The sequence below is a fragment of the Tachypleus tridentatus genome, chromosome 13 (assembly GCF_004210375.1).
Source record: "Tachypleus tridentatus isolate NWPU-2018 chromosome 13, ASM421037v1, whole genome shotgun sequence".
Classification (NCBI taxonomy): Eukaryota; Metazoa; Arthropoda; class Merostomata; order Xiphosura; family Limulidae; genus Tachypleus; species Tachypleus tridentatus.
In genome coordinates, this window is record NC_134837.1 from 270,109,101 (window position 1) to 270,122,328 (window position 13,228).

General features: G+C 34.3%; 1 pseudogene across 1 annotated transcript in view; it reads left to right on the forward strand.

The window, feature by feature from the left end:
- The window catches only part of LOC143237202 (glutamate receptor ionotropic, NMDA 2B-like), a 58,821-nt pseudogene extending 53,516 nt beyond the window's left edge, over positions 1-5,305 (forward strand). Inside the window, exon 16 of the transcript XR_013019915.1 lies at positions 4,833-5,305. The product of XR_013019915.1 is annotated as a glutamate receptor ionotropic, NMDA 2B-like (transcript). The remainder of the gene's footprint in view (positions 1-4,832) is intronic.
- Positions 5,306-13,228: the final 7,923 nt, after the last annotated feature.

Here is a 13,228-nt window from a genome sequence, read left to right on the forward strand (position 1 = left end):
TCCCTAACTAAATGCGTAGTGAAATGTTTGCTCCATGTATTTAATGTTTTGCTAACTAAATAGATAGAGAAATGTTTCTATGAGGTAATTCAGGGTTTACTAACTAAATAAGTAGTGAAATGTTTGTACCAGGTTGTTCCAGGTTTACTAAAAATGTTTGTATGAGGTAATTCAGGGTTTACTAACTAAATAAGTAGTGAAATGTTTGTACCAGGTTGTTCCAGGTTTACTAAAAATGTTGTATGAGGTAATTCAGGGTTTACTAACTAAATAAGTAGTGAAATGTTTGTACCAGGTAGTTCCAGGTTTACTAAAAATGTTTGTATGAGGTAATTCAGGGTTTACTAACTAAATAAGTAGTGAAATGTTTGTACCAGGTTGTTTCAGGTTTACTAAAAATGTTTGTATGAGGTAATTCAGGGTTTACTAACTAAATAAGTAGTGAAATGTTTGTACCAGGTTGTTCCAGGTTTACTAAAAATGTTGTATGAGGTAATTCAGGGTTTACTAACTAAATAAGTAGTGAAATGTTTGTACCAGGTAGTTCCAGGTTTACTAAAAATGTTTGTATGAGGTAATTCAGGGTTTACTAACTAAATAAGTAGTGAAATGTTTGTACCAGGTTGTTCCAGGTTTACTAAAAATGTTGTATGAGGTAATTCAGGGTTTACTAACTAAATAAGTAGTGAAATGTTTGTACCAGGTAGTTCCAGGTTTACTAAAAATGTTTGTATGAGGTAATTCAGGGTTTACTAACTAAATAAGTAGTGAAATGTTTGTACCAGGTTGTTTCAGGTTTACTAAAAATGTTTGTATGAGGTAATTCAGGGTTTACTAACTAAATAAGTAGTGAAATGTTTGTACCAGGTTGTTCCAGGTTTACTAAAAATGTTGTATGAGGTAATTCAGGGTTTACTAACTAAATAAGTAGTGAAATGTTTGTACCAGGTAGTTCCAGGTTTACTAAAAATGTTTGTATGAGGTAATTCAGGGTTTACTAACTAAATAAGTAGTGAAATGTTTGTACCAGGTTGTTCCAGGTTTACTAAAAATGTTGTATGAGGTAATTCAGGGTTTACTAACTAAATAAGTAGTGAAATGTTTGTACCAGGTAGTTCCAGGTTTACTAAAATGTTTGTATGAGGTAATTCAGGGTTTACTAACTAAATAAGTAGTGAAATGTTTGTACCAGGTTGTTCCAGGTTTACTAAAAATGTTTGTATGAGGTAATTCAGGGTTTACTAACTAAATAAGTAGTGAAATGTTTGTACCACGAAGTTCAGAATTTACTGATTATACAAGTAGTGAAATGTTTGTACCAGGTAGTTCAGAGTTTACTATTTAGAGAGGTAGTTCATGGTTTACTAACTATATAAACCATGAACTATCTAGTACAAACATTTCACTAAGAATGTTTATACCAGGAAGTTTGGAGTTTACTAACTATATAAGTAGTGAAATGCTTAAACCAAGTACTTCAGTGAAATGTTTGTACCAGTTAGTTCAGAGTTTACTAGCCAGACAGGTAATGAATTCCTTGTACCAGATAGTTCAGAGTTTACTAATTAGACAGGTAGTGAAATGTTTGTTTCAGGAAGTTCAGGGTTTACTGATTATATAAGTAGTGCTAAGTTTTTACCTGGTAGTTTAGGGCTTACTGACAAGACAGGTAGGGAAATGTATCTGCCACAAAGTTTGGAATTTACTAACACTAAAAGTAGTGAAATGTGTGTACCAGCTAGTTCAGAGATTACTAACTAGACAGGTAGTGAAATGTTTATACCAGGTAGTTCAAGGTGTACTAACTAGACAGGTAGTGAAATGTTTATACCAGGTAGTACACAGTTTACTAACTAGACAGGTAGTGAAATGTTTGTACCAGGTAGTTCAGAGATTACTAACTAGACAGGTAGTGAAATGTTTATACCAGGTAGTTCAAGGTGTACTAACTAGACAGGTAGTGAAATGTTTATACCAGGTAGTACACGGTTTATTAACTAGACAGTCAGTGAAATTTTTATACCAGCTAGTTCAGAGATTACTAACTAGACAGGTAGTGAAATGTTTATACCAGGTAGTACACGGTTTACTAACTAGACAGGTAGTGAAATATTTGTACCAGGTAGTTCAAGGTTTACTAACTAGACAGTTAGTGAAATGTTTGTACCAGGTAGTACACGGTTTACTAACTATACAGGTAGTGAAATGTTTATACCAGGTAGTACACGGTTTACTAACTATACAGGTAGTGAAATGTTTATACCAGGTAGTACACGGTTTACTAACTAGACAGGTAGTGAAATGTTTGTACAAGGTAGTACACGGTTTACTAACTAGACAGTTAGTGAAATGTTTGTACCAGGTAGTACACGGTTTACTAACTATACAGGTAGTGAAATGTTTATACCAGGTAGTACACGGTTTACTAACTAGACAGTTAGTGAAATGTTTGTACCAGGTAGTACACGGTTTACTAACTAGATAGTTAGTGAAATGTTTGTACCAGGTAGTACACGGTTTACTAACTAGACAGTTAGTGAAATGTTTATACCAGGTAGTACACGGTTTACTAACTAGACAGGTAGTGAAATGTTTGTACCAGGTAGTACACGGTTTACTAACTAGACAGGTAGTGAAATGTTTGTACCAGGTAGTACACGGTTTACTAACTAGACAGGTAGTGAAATGTTTGTACCAGGTAGTACACGGTTTACTAACTAGACAAGTAGTGAAATGTTTGTACCAGGTAGTACAATGTGTACTAACTAGACAGGTAGTGAAATGTTTGTACCAGGTAGTACAATGTGTACTAACTAGACAGGTAGTGAAATGTTTGTACCAGGTAGTACACGGTTTACTAACTAGACAGGTAGTGAAATGTTTGTACCAGGTAGTACACGGTTTACTAACTAGACAGTTAGTGAAATGTATGTATCAGGTAGTTCAGTGCTTGCTAACTAGGTAGGTAGTGAAAAGCTTGTACCACAGAAGTCAAAGTTTTGTAACTATATAAGTGGTAAATTATTTGTACTAGGAAGTTCAGAGTTTTCTAACTATATAAGTAGTAAATTATTTGTACTAGGGAGTTCAGAGTTTTCTAACTATATAAGTAGTAAATTGTTTGTACTAGGAAGTTCAGAGTTTACTAACTATATAAGTAGTAAATTGTTTGTACTAGGAAGTTCAGAGTTTTCTAACTATATAAGTAGTAAATTGTTTGTACTAGGAAGTTCAGAGTTTTCTAACTATATAAGTAGTAAATTATTTGTACTAGGAAGTTCAGAGTTTACTAACTATATAAGTAGTAAATTGTTTGTACTAGGAAGTTCAGGGTTCACTAAATACATGAGTAGTGTTTGAGATGACTTGTCTTACGTAAGTAGTCCTGCACACCATCGTTTTCTGGGTAGTTCAGGGTTCACTAAATACATGAGTAGTATTTGAGATGACTTGTCTTACGTAAGTAGTTCTGTATACCATCGTTTACTGGGTAGTTCAGGGTTCACTAAATACATGAGTAGTGTTTGAGATGACTTGTCTTACGTAAGTAGTCCTGTATACCATCGTTTTCTGGGTAGTTCAGGGTTCACTAAATACATGAGTAGTGTTTGAGATGACTTGTCTTACGTAAGTAGTTCTGTATACCATCGTTTACTGGGTAGTTCAAGTTTCACTAAATACATGAGTAGTGTTTGAGATGACTTGTCTTACGTAAGTAGTTCTGTATACCATCGTTTACTGGGTAGTTCAAGTTTCACTAAATACATGAGTAGTGTTTGAGATGACTTGTCTTACGTAAGTAGTCCTGTATACCATCGTTTTCTGGATAGTTCAGGGTTCACTAAATACATGAGTAGTGTTTGAGATGACTTGTCTTACGTAAGTAGTTCTGTATACCATCGTTTACTGGGTAGTTCAAGTTTCACTAAATACATGAGTAGTGTTTGAGATGACTTGTCTTACGTAAGTAGTTCTGTATACCATCGTTTACTGGGTAGTTCAGGGTTCACTAAATACATGAGCAGTGTTTGAGATGACTTGTCTTACGTAAGTAGTCCTGTATACCATCGTTTTCTGGGTAGTTCAGGGTTCACTAAATACATGAGTAGTGTTTGAGATGACTTGTCTTACGTAAGTAGTCCTGTATACCATCGTTTTCTGGGTAGTTCAGGGTTCACTAAATACATGAGTAGTGTTTGAGATGACTTGTCTTACGTAAGTAGTCCTGCACACCATCGTTTTCTGGGTAGTTCAGGGTTCACTAAATACATGAGTAGTATTTGAGATGACTTGTCTTACGTAAGTAGTCCTGTATACCATCGTTTTCTGGGTAGTTCAGGGTTCACTAAATACATGAGTAGTATTTGAGATGACTTGTCTTACGTAAGTAGTCCTGTATACCATCGTTTTCTGGGTAGTTTAGGGTTCACTAAATACATGAGTAGTGTTTGAGATGACTTGTCTTACGTAAGTAGTCCTGCATACCATCGTTTTCTGGGTAGTTCAGGGTTCACTAAATACATGAGTAGTGTTTGAGATGACTTGTCTTACGTAAGTGGTCCTGTATACCATCGTTTACTCAAATCAAATGAGTCAGAAATGTCCAGTGTTAGAATACAATGCTTTAGTTGGTTTAAAGCACTGGGTTTGAATCTTGTCCACAGATGAATTTTGTCAATATTACAGTATTCTGTATACAAGTACTTACCTGTAATTAATCATTCAGTATAATCCTAAAATAATGTTGTGTGTACTTATGATTTCATCATTAATAAATTAAATGTGTTTCTGACTTTGTCTCGTGTGTTTTACTGGTGTGTGTATTTTCACAGGAATTCACCCAATGACTTGATGACAAGAAACCACATGTGCACCAGCGACCCATGTCTACCTCCTTCTAGCTTCTACTGTTACGATGAAAACACTGAAGTCACAGAGCATGAAACTGTGCTGTAACCGAAATTGTTGTTTGTGCTGTGACTGGAACTGTTATTTAGGCTTTTTAGTTGGCTTCTGACGAAATATGATAGAAATACAGTAAAACAATTTCATCTTACAGAAATTATAGTCAAGAATATCAATAATAACAGTAACCCAGTTGGTGAAACAACAAGTCCTCATTCTTACAGGTTTTTAGTCGTCTTACTACAAGTCCTCATTCTTACAGGTTTTTAGTCGTCTTACTTGCAGCTAGCTCCAATACTTCTAAAGCTATATTTTGGTTATGAACTTTCTAGTTAACTTACTATGAGTTTGTCAGATTTTAAACAACCCAGAACATTAAAATGTGTCTTATAACAACAAATAGTTTTGAATCATAATTATTAAAAACTTTATTTTTAAACAACCTACTGGAGTGATTAAACATTCAAGTTACCACTTCATAACCCCATGAACATGTAAATAATACTAACAAGTATATGTTACAAATAATTAAATGTGATAACTGGTACATTCGCATCAGTAGGAAACAGAGAAATGGGTGGTAATTGATACAAGCACTACAGTAGGAAACAGACACAACTGGTAATTAGTATAAACACATTGGTTTTGTGGCTGTGGTTATTTGGTTTCTTAATATGCTCAACCGATAAAATTAACAATGAAACAAACAAAATAAAACAGCACTTCATCAACATCAACAAATTTCCTCCAGAAACTGTTGAAAAAATTATTCGCACACACCTAGACCAACAACAAATTAACAACATAAATCCCAAAAAACAACAGACTACAAAATCTTATACTAGTGCATACTATATATTCCAGAAAAAATAACCAACATTTGGAAAAAAAACTTACAACAAAACACATTTCAGGTTCAAAGTTAACGTTTATACTGTATAACAATTACACTGACAAATAAACAACACCAACGTTGTTTATCAAATACAATGCAACAACTGTCACAACTTCTATATTGGAGCAACAAGCAGAAAAATGGAATCTATATTCAAAGAACGAAAAAAAAACCACACGTTTTTGAACTCTGCAAGTCAAGTAAATATAACATAACCACAGAAAACTCCCAGATACTAAGAAGGAAAACAAATATAAATAAACGCAAGATCAAAGAAACCCTACTTTATAGCAACTAAAACCAAAATTAAACCGATATAAAGAAAAACATTTATATATTTAAAAACGGCTGGTATGGATAGAGAAAGCACTAATAGAGGAGCGAACAAAGTTTCGACTTTCTTCTGTCATCGTCAGGTTCACAAAGGAAAACCTTTACACCTATACTAATTAGTAACCTAACATCAAACTACGACGCCCCATACAATCCTGTACCCGCATACACTCTCGTCCGTATGACGTGTGCTTGGCAATTGTCAGTTGCAAACTCTCTTTGTTAACCTGAAGATAACTTAGGAAGGTCAAAACGTTGTTCTGTATTTTATTTTAATTAACATGAGAATACACACACCACCCGTCTTAAGAATGCATTTTTACTTCCAGTGGGATTCTCGTCGTCATGTTCATAGTCCTTACTTATCTTCACAAAGTTACTTTGAACAACGCGATAACGATGTGCTGCTCTAGAAATATTCTGTAGTCTGTAGGACAAATATAAAAACAAGAAATGGGAATCTGCTAATGAACAATTTACCTGGATTATCAGTTTTGTAATTCACTCGTTATTGATTTGCTATCATTTTGTCATCTTGCTCTCTCACTGATATATCCTGCAGACGTCCATGAAACGAGATGTAAAACATGAAATTAGAAGAATGAAACAATGAATCAGAAGGATTATAAAAGAAACGGGTATAATATTGAAATGATATTTTAAAATATATATGATTTAAGAGAAGGTCAACGAAACTGTTAGAAAACTCGCAATAATAACATTAAAGTAGAAAGAAGACCGATGAAAGAATAAAACATTTATAAAATGAATATCAAATGAACCACAAATATTTCTGCATCTGCCCAGGAATTCCAACGTAAAACACCATTTAATATAAAATATGGATTCACTCAGTGGCCCAACGGTAAGTCTGAGGGCTTTTAAGGTTAAAAATCAGGCTTTGGCATTCGTAGTGGACACATCACCGATAGCCTATTGAGTAATTTTGTGCTTAATAACAAACAAACAAATAAGTATATATAAAAAAGTACTGTATCTACACTTTTTTTACCACTGCTACTACGTAGTTTATGACTTCGAGACTTTCCTGGACTACTCCAGCTATGTTACCACCAAGCCCAGTTTCAGAATTTTGCTTACTAGAACAACAACGTTGTCCAATCGATAAACTAATGGATTTTGATGAAAAGGAACTGTGGGAGGCATGTTCGAAATAACTTCTGAAGTTGACAGGTAAGAATTTACTTTGTTGCCCATTTAAAATAAGCAGTTGTAATTACATTAATTAACCTTCAAGTTGAAAGACAAACGATGATAAGAAGTGTCAGCTTCTTCATCTACAGAAGGAAACATGTAAAACAAAGTTACAGAGGAAACAAGAAACCTTATCCAAACTTACAGAAGATTTGGAAAGGCATACCTGCATATTTCACTGTTACGACGGATTCTTCGACACGTGACTAATTTATAGATGCTGTAACAGATGAGGATGTAGCAGTTAGATTGTAACAATGTAGCTGTACAACTAAGAAGTTGAAGATTGAACTTTAATTCATTAAAAACACAGATAAAATCACTAAAGACATCATCTGAAAGATAGGAGTAATGTTATACCCTATATTTTTAACATTTAATTTAGATATATCTTTGATAGAGAAAATTGAACATCGTGATTGTGTCCAGTAACCAGTGAAGTATCCAGTGCATTTAACGTGTAATCATTGAAATATTTCATTCAGTGTCTGTTAGTGAATTAGGCAATGGGAATTAGTGCATCTGTTATTAACTGGTTTATAAGTCAGTCAGCGTGTTTTAATCACTAAGTTAGGGAGGAGGCTCTATGAGTAAATTAAATGTAGAACCATTAACTCAACATTTCAACAGAGCTGTTGTTTGTGAAGGTAGGCCTACAAGTGAACCCAGCTTGTACTGTAACAAAAGTTATTTAAGAAAAAATAATTCTTTATCGTTACTAATAATTCAAAAGAATCTGTCCCATGATGGAACATGTTACATCAATATTGATGTTATACCTTTAGACTAACGTAAAATTTGTGTATTTAAAGTTGAAATTATAGAAGCTAAGATTCTTATTCGTCTAAAAAACACTAATGTATGTAATATTAGTAAGGTATTCATTTGGCTTCGTGTTAAGATATTTGTGGAACATATAGACTGAAAAGCCATCTTCTCCTCCACATCCATGAAATGTTCTTTGTCTGTTTGTTTTTGAATTTCGCACAAAGCTACTCGAGGGCTATCTGTGCTAGCACTCCCTAATTTAGCAGTGTAAGACTAGAGGGAAGGCAGCTAGTCATCACCGCCAACTCTTGGGCTACTCTTTTACCAACGAATAGTGGGATTGACCGTCATATTATAACGCCCTCACGGCTGGGAGGGCGAGCATGTTTGGCGCGACTCGGGCGCGAACCCGCGACCCTCAGATTACGAAGTGCACGCCTTAACGCGCTAGGCCATGCCAGGCCTGTTCTTTGTCCAAAACAATCTTGTATTAATTAATTTATAAAAATTACTTCACATCGAATAATTTGAATTAACTAAGAGATTACAAACATTAATGTAAGTAATCAACGTTCTCTTTTTAATAAACAACAGATTGCACATTGTTATTTTTCCACTCGATTAAAATAAGCATTATTATAAATAAATATTCACAAGCTTGTACCTTTAGTTGTAATTCAACTGCTTTGATAAATTCGTATAGTGATTTCTCGTTACTAAGGGATTAAACTATAAATATTGGAAAAATTATATATGAAAATAAATCGTTTATTTTTTCACACTTTAGCTGTTTCTTTGTGTCGAAAACAAGGGTAAAAGTTAGTTCATTTTAAGACTGATACCTCTTCAGGAGGACATCATGTATAATAAAAACCAAATCTCATATACAGATGGTAACTATAGTTATTGATACACACGTCTTGAATTATAACTGACAACAGTCTAGTATGGCTTTCTAACTACTATTCTATTCTCGACTCGCAATCTGTAACTTATGAGTTTGAATCCCATGATTGAAGATGCTCATCCTTTCAATTGTGGGGCATAATAGTGCGAACGTCAACTTCACTATTCGACTAAAATACTCCAAAAGCTAACATTAGGTGGTATTGACTAGTTTCCTTCCTTTTAGTGTATTACTTCTAAATTAGCAACAGATAAAGGAAACTCGCTCAAGTAGGTTTGAGAAAAACTGAAAAAAGGTAATCTAACCATTTTAGACTATAAAAATATATTCTCTACTTTACTAGGGATTAGAAGTGGATGGACGTGACCTTTTACTTAGCGAGTCAAACTGTTGATTAAAAGGTTTGGAAGGTGTTGCTGCTGAACACGTTTTAGTCTTCCACCTGAGAGTATGTTATAAAAAGCACATTATTCTTTTTAAAGGTCTGATTTAGGCCCTTGTAACGACAGATATTGCAATACTGATTTCTAGTCAGTATTTCCAAAGTTAGATCAGCTATTACAGGTTTATCAACTGGCCATTTACTCCAAGTGTATATAATGTACTAATCAAGTTGAAATTTCCAGCCCTTTCAATTTCTATTTATGCATATATCACTCTTTTTCAATTCTTCCAAATAAATTGATTTTTAATGTATTCTTGGTAAATGTTTCGCGATTGACAAAATGTTGTTTTTTTTTGTGTTTTGAATTTCGCGCAAAGCTACTCGAGGGCTATCTACGCTAGCCGTCCCTAATTTAGCAGTGCAAAACTAGAGGGAAGGCAGCTAGTCATCACCACCCACTGCCAACTCTTGGGCTACTATTTTACCAACGAATAGTGGGATTGACCGTCACATTATAACACCCCCACGACTGAAAGAGTGAGTGTTTGGTGCGACCGGGATTCGAACCCGCGACCTTCGGATTACGAGTCGAATGCCTTAACACACTTGGCCATGCCGGGCCTGAAAAAATGTGGTATGTGGACATATCACGAGTTTTTTATCTTGTTACGGATTTGCTATTATATATTTTAATATCGACGTTTGTATAAGTTAAATTTATATCTGCAAATGCATGCAGCTGACACTATTAGATGTGTTTTGCGAAATTCTTACCTGTTCCTGAAATTTATAAAATATTTTCGAGCATGTATGTTTTACGAAAGCAATAGCATAGTTTTGGGCCAACTGAAATTTCTAGAACTTCGCCTTTACGTTAATAAACCGACGCGCCGAGAGATAATGTGTATTGTTGGTTTGCTGCAGTTGGTATACCATAAACCTCGAACGTTATAATTATGATTAACGCTTATTAATCAGGATATTACAAATATTTAACCAGACACGTTTATTGGTTTTGAACATTACAAAACATTCAACTTCAGTGAATTCACATTGTACATCAATATTTTTACATAAACGTTAAATAGCTTCAGTGATGAAAAATGAGCTTATAAACTGTGTGAGATAAGAGAATGATACAGAGCTGGTTAGCTCCCTGTTCAGTGAATTGTATTTATGTTAGCTCGGAATTAATTCACTCAAGGAAGTTTCAAACGGAAATAACACTTAATATTATTTGTAAGTTTGTAATCCTTTTGTTCGTAAATCATTATTTGTATTAACATTTATAATAACCGTTATTATTTGTTTGTATAATTGTTTGTATATTAAAATATATTTGTATTAAGAAAGAAAACTGTGTGTATCAGTCTTGTTGAAAAATATAAATTTGACGCATCTCTAAGTTCAATTAAGCTCTAAATTTAAATTACAGTTTAACTGGCTTTTAGTTTATTTGAAATCGTAATACGTAACATAATAAACGGAGATAAATTATAATACGCAGCACACTTCTATAGTGATATAAAAAATAATAATTATTATTTTTCACACTGTTATGGTGGCAGAAAACACGTGGTTCAGAAAGATTTCAATACTACTTTATTGTAGCTGCCTTATTAATCTCTTCCCTTTAGTGGGTGACATCTCTGCCTGCAGGGATATTTTCACATAATATGGAATATATGGGTCAACATATTAGCACGATGATATTAGTTGTTGCTACATTATGACTCTGTTTGAAAATAACAGCTGACCAATACTGTCAGGGTCACGTAATGGCGCCAAACACGCTTTTTTACTTCATTTTTCAGCCAGATGACCGATGAGAAGGCATTGATTTTTGAAAATTAACATGCATGGTTCCTCAGAATCAGTCTTAAGAAAAAGAAGACTCGAAATAACATAATCTCTAGTAGAAACGAACACTCCAATGTATGTGTAAAAAATACTTTACCTGCTTTATTAGTAAAACAGACGACTTGAATGTCTACATACACCACTACTTTACCTGCTTTATTAGTAAAACAGACGACTTGAATGTCTACATACACCACTACTTTACCTGCTTTATTAGTAAAACAGACGACTTGAATGTCTACATACACCACTACTTTACCTGCTTTATTAGTAAAACAGACGACCTGAATGTCTACATACACCACTACTTTACCTGCTTTATTAGTAAAACAGACGACTTGAATGTCTACATACACCTCTACTTTACCTGCTTTATTAGTAAAACAGACGACCTGTATGTCTACATACACCACTACTTTACCTGCTTTATTAGTAAAACAGACGACTTGAATGTCTACATACACCACTACTTTACCTGCTTTATTAGTAAAACAGACGACTTCAATGTCTACATACACCACTACTTTGCCTGCATTATTAGTAAAACAGACGACTTGAAAGTCTACATACACCACTACTTTACCTGCTTTATTAGTAAAACAGACGACTTGAATGTCTACATACACCACTACTTTACCTGCTTTATTTGTAAAACAGACGACTTGAATGCCTACATACACCACTACTTTACCTGCTTTATTAGTAAAACAGACGACTTGAATGTCTACAAACACCACTACTTTACCTGCTTTATTAGTAAAACAGACGACTTGAATGTCACAAATGTTTTATTAGTAGAACTGACGACCTCAATCACTACATACAAAACTGCTTTTCCTGCTTTATTAGTAAAACAGACGACTTGAATGCCTACATACACCACTACTTTACCTGCTTTATTAGTAAAACAGACGACTTGAATGTCTACATACACCACTACTTTACCTGCTTTATTAGTAAAACAGACGACTTGAATGTCTACATACACCACTACTTTAACTGCTTTATTAGTAAAACAGACGACTTGAATGTCTACATACACCTCTACTTTACCTGCTTTATTAGTAAAACAGACGACTTGAATGTCTACATACACCACTACTTTAACTGCTTTATTAGTAAAACAGACGACTTGAATGTCACAACTGTTTTATTAGTAGAACTGACGACCTCAATCACTACATACAAAACTGCTTTTCCTGCTTTGTTTCTAAAATAAAAATTTTGTTCATTTTTTAAAGTTCTTTAGGTTTTTTGTTTACAAGCAAAAGGGCTTAATACAGTCATCTAACATAGAAAACCCTCTGACTCCTGAACAAAGCTGATGGTTAGTCTATCTAACACTTATTGTAAAATCCGCTTATCTGAAAATACGAAAAGAGGTCTTTAATGTCGGAGGTTAATCAACACACTAACTAAAACCTTTGCATTTAGAAGATAGAAGAAATAATAAAGGAACGGTAAACAAAATAAAAGTAGAATTCTTTATCCCGCACTCATTTCTCTTCAGAAAAACGAAATAATAACATTAATCACTTTGTACAAAATATCCCAATTTTATACCAGAATTTTTATTTTCCTAGTTGTACTTGTACCGGGAATCTTTTACACCTTAAGTAGAGATATCTTACAAGTCAAATCAATAATTCATATTGTGAAGTCTCCATTTTAACCTTCACTAACTTTCAGCTTTGGTTTGGTTTACTAGAAGCTTATTGACAGTTCAAATACCAGCTGACTATCTCTTGACTATGAGGTTGGGACCGGCATGGCCAGGTGGGTTAAGGCGTTTGACTTGTAATCTCAGGGTCGTGGGTTCGAACCCTGTTGCACCAAACATGCTCGCCCTTTCAGGTGTGTGGGCGCTATAATGTTACGGTCAATCCCACTATTTGTTGGTAAAAAAGTAGCCCAAGAGTTGGCGATGGGTGGTGATGACTAGCTGCCTTTCCTCTAGTCT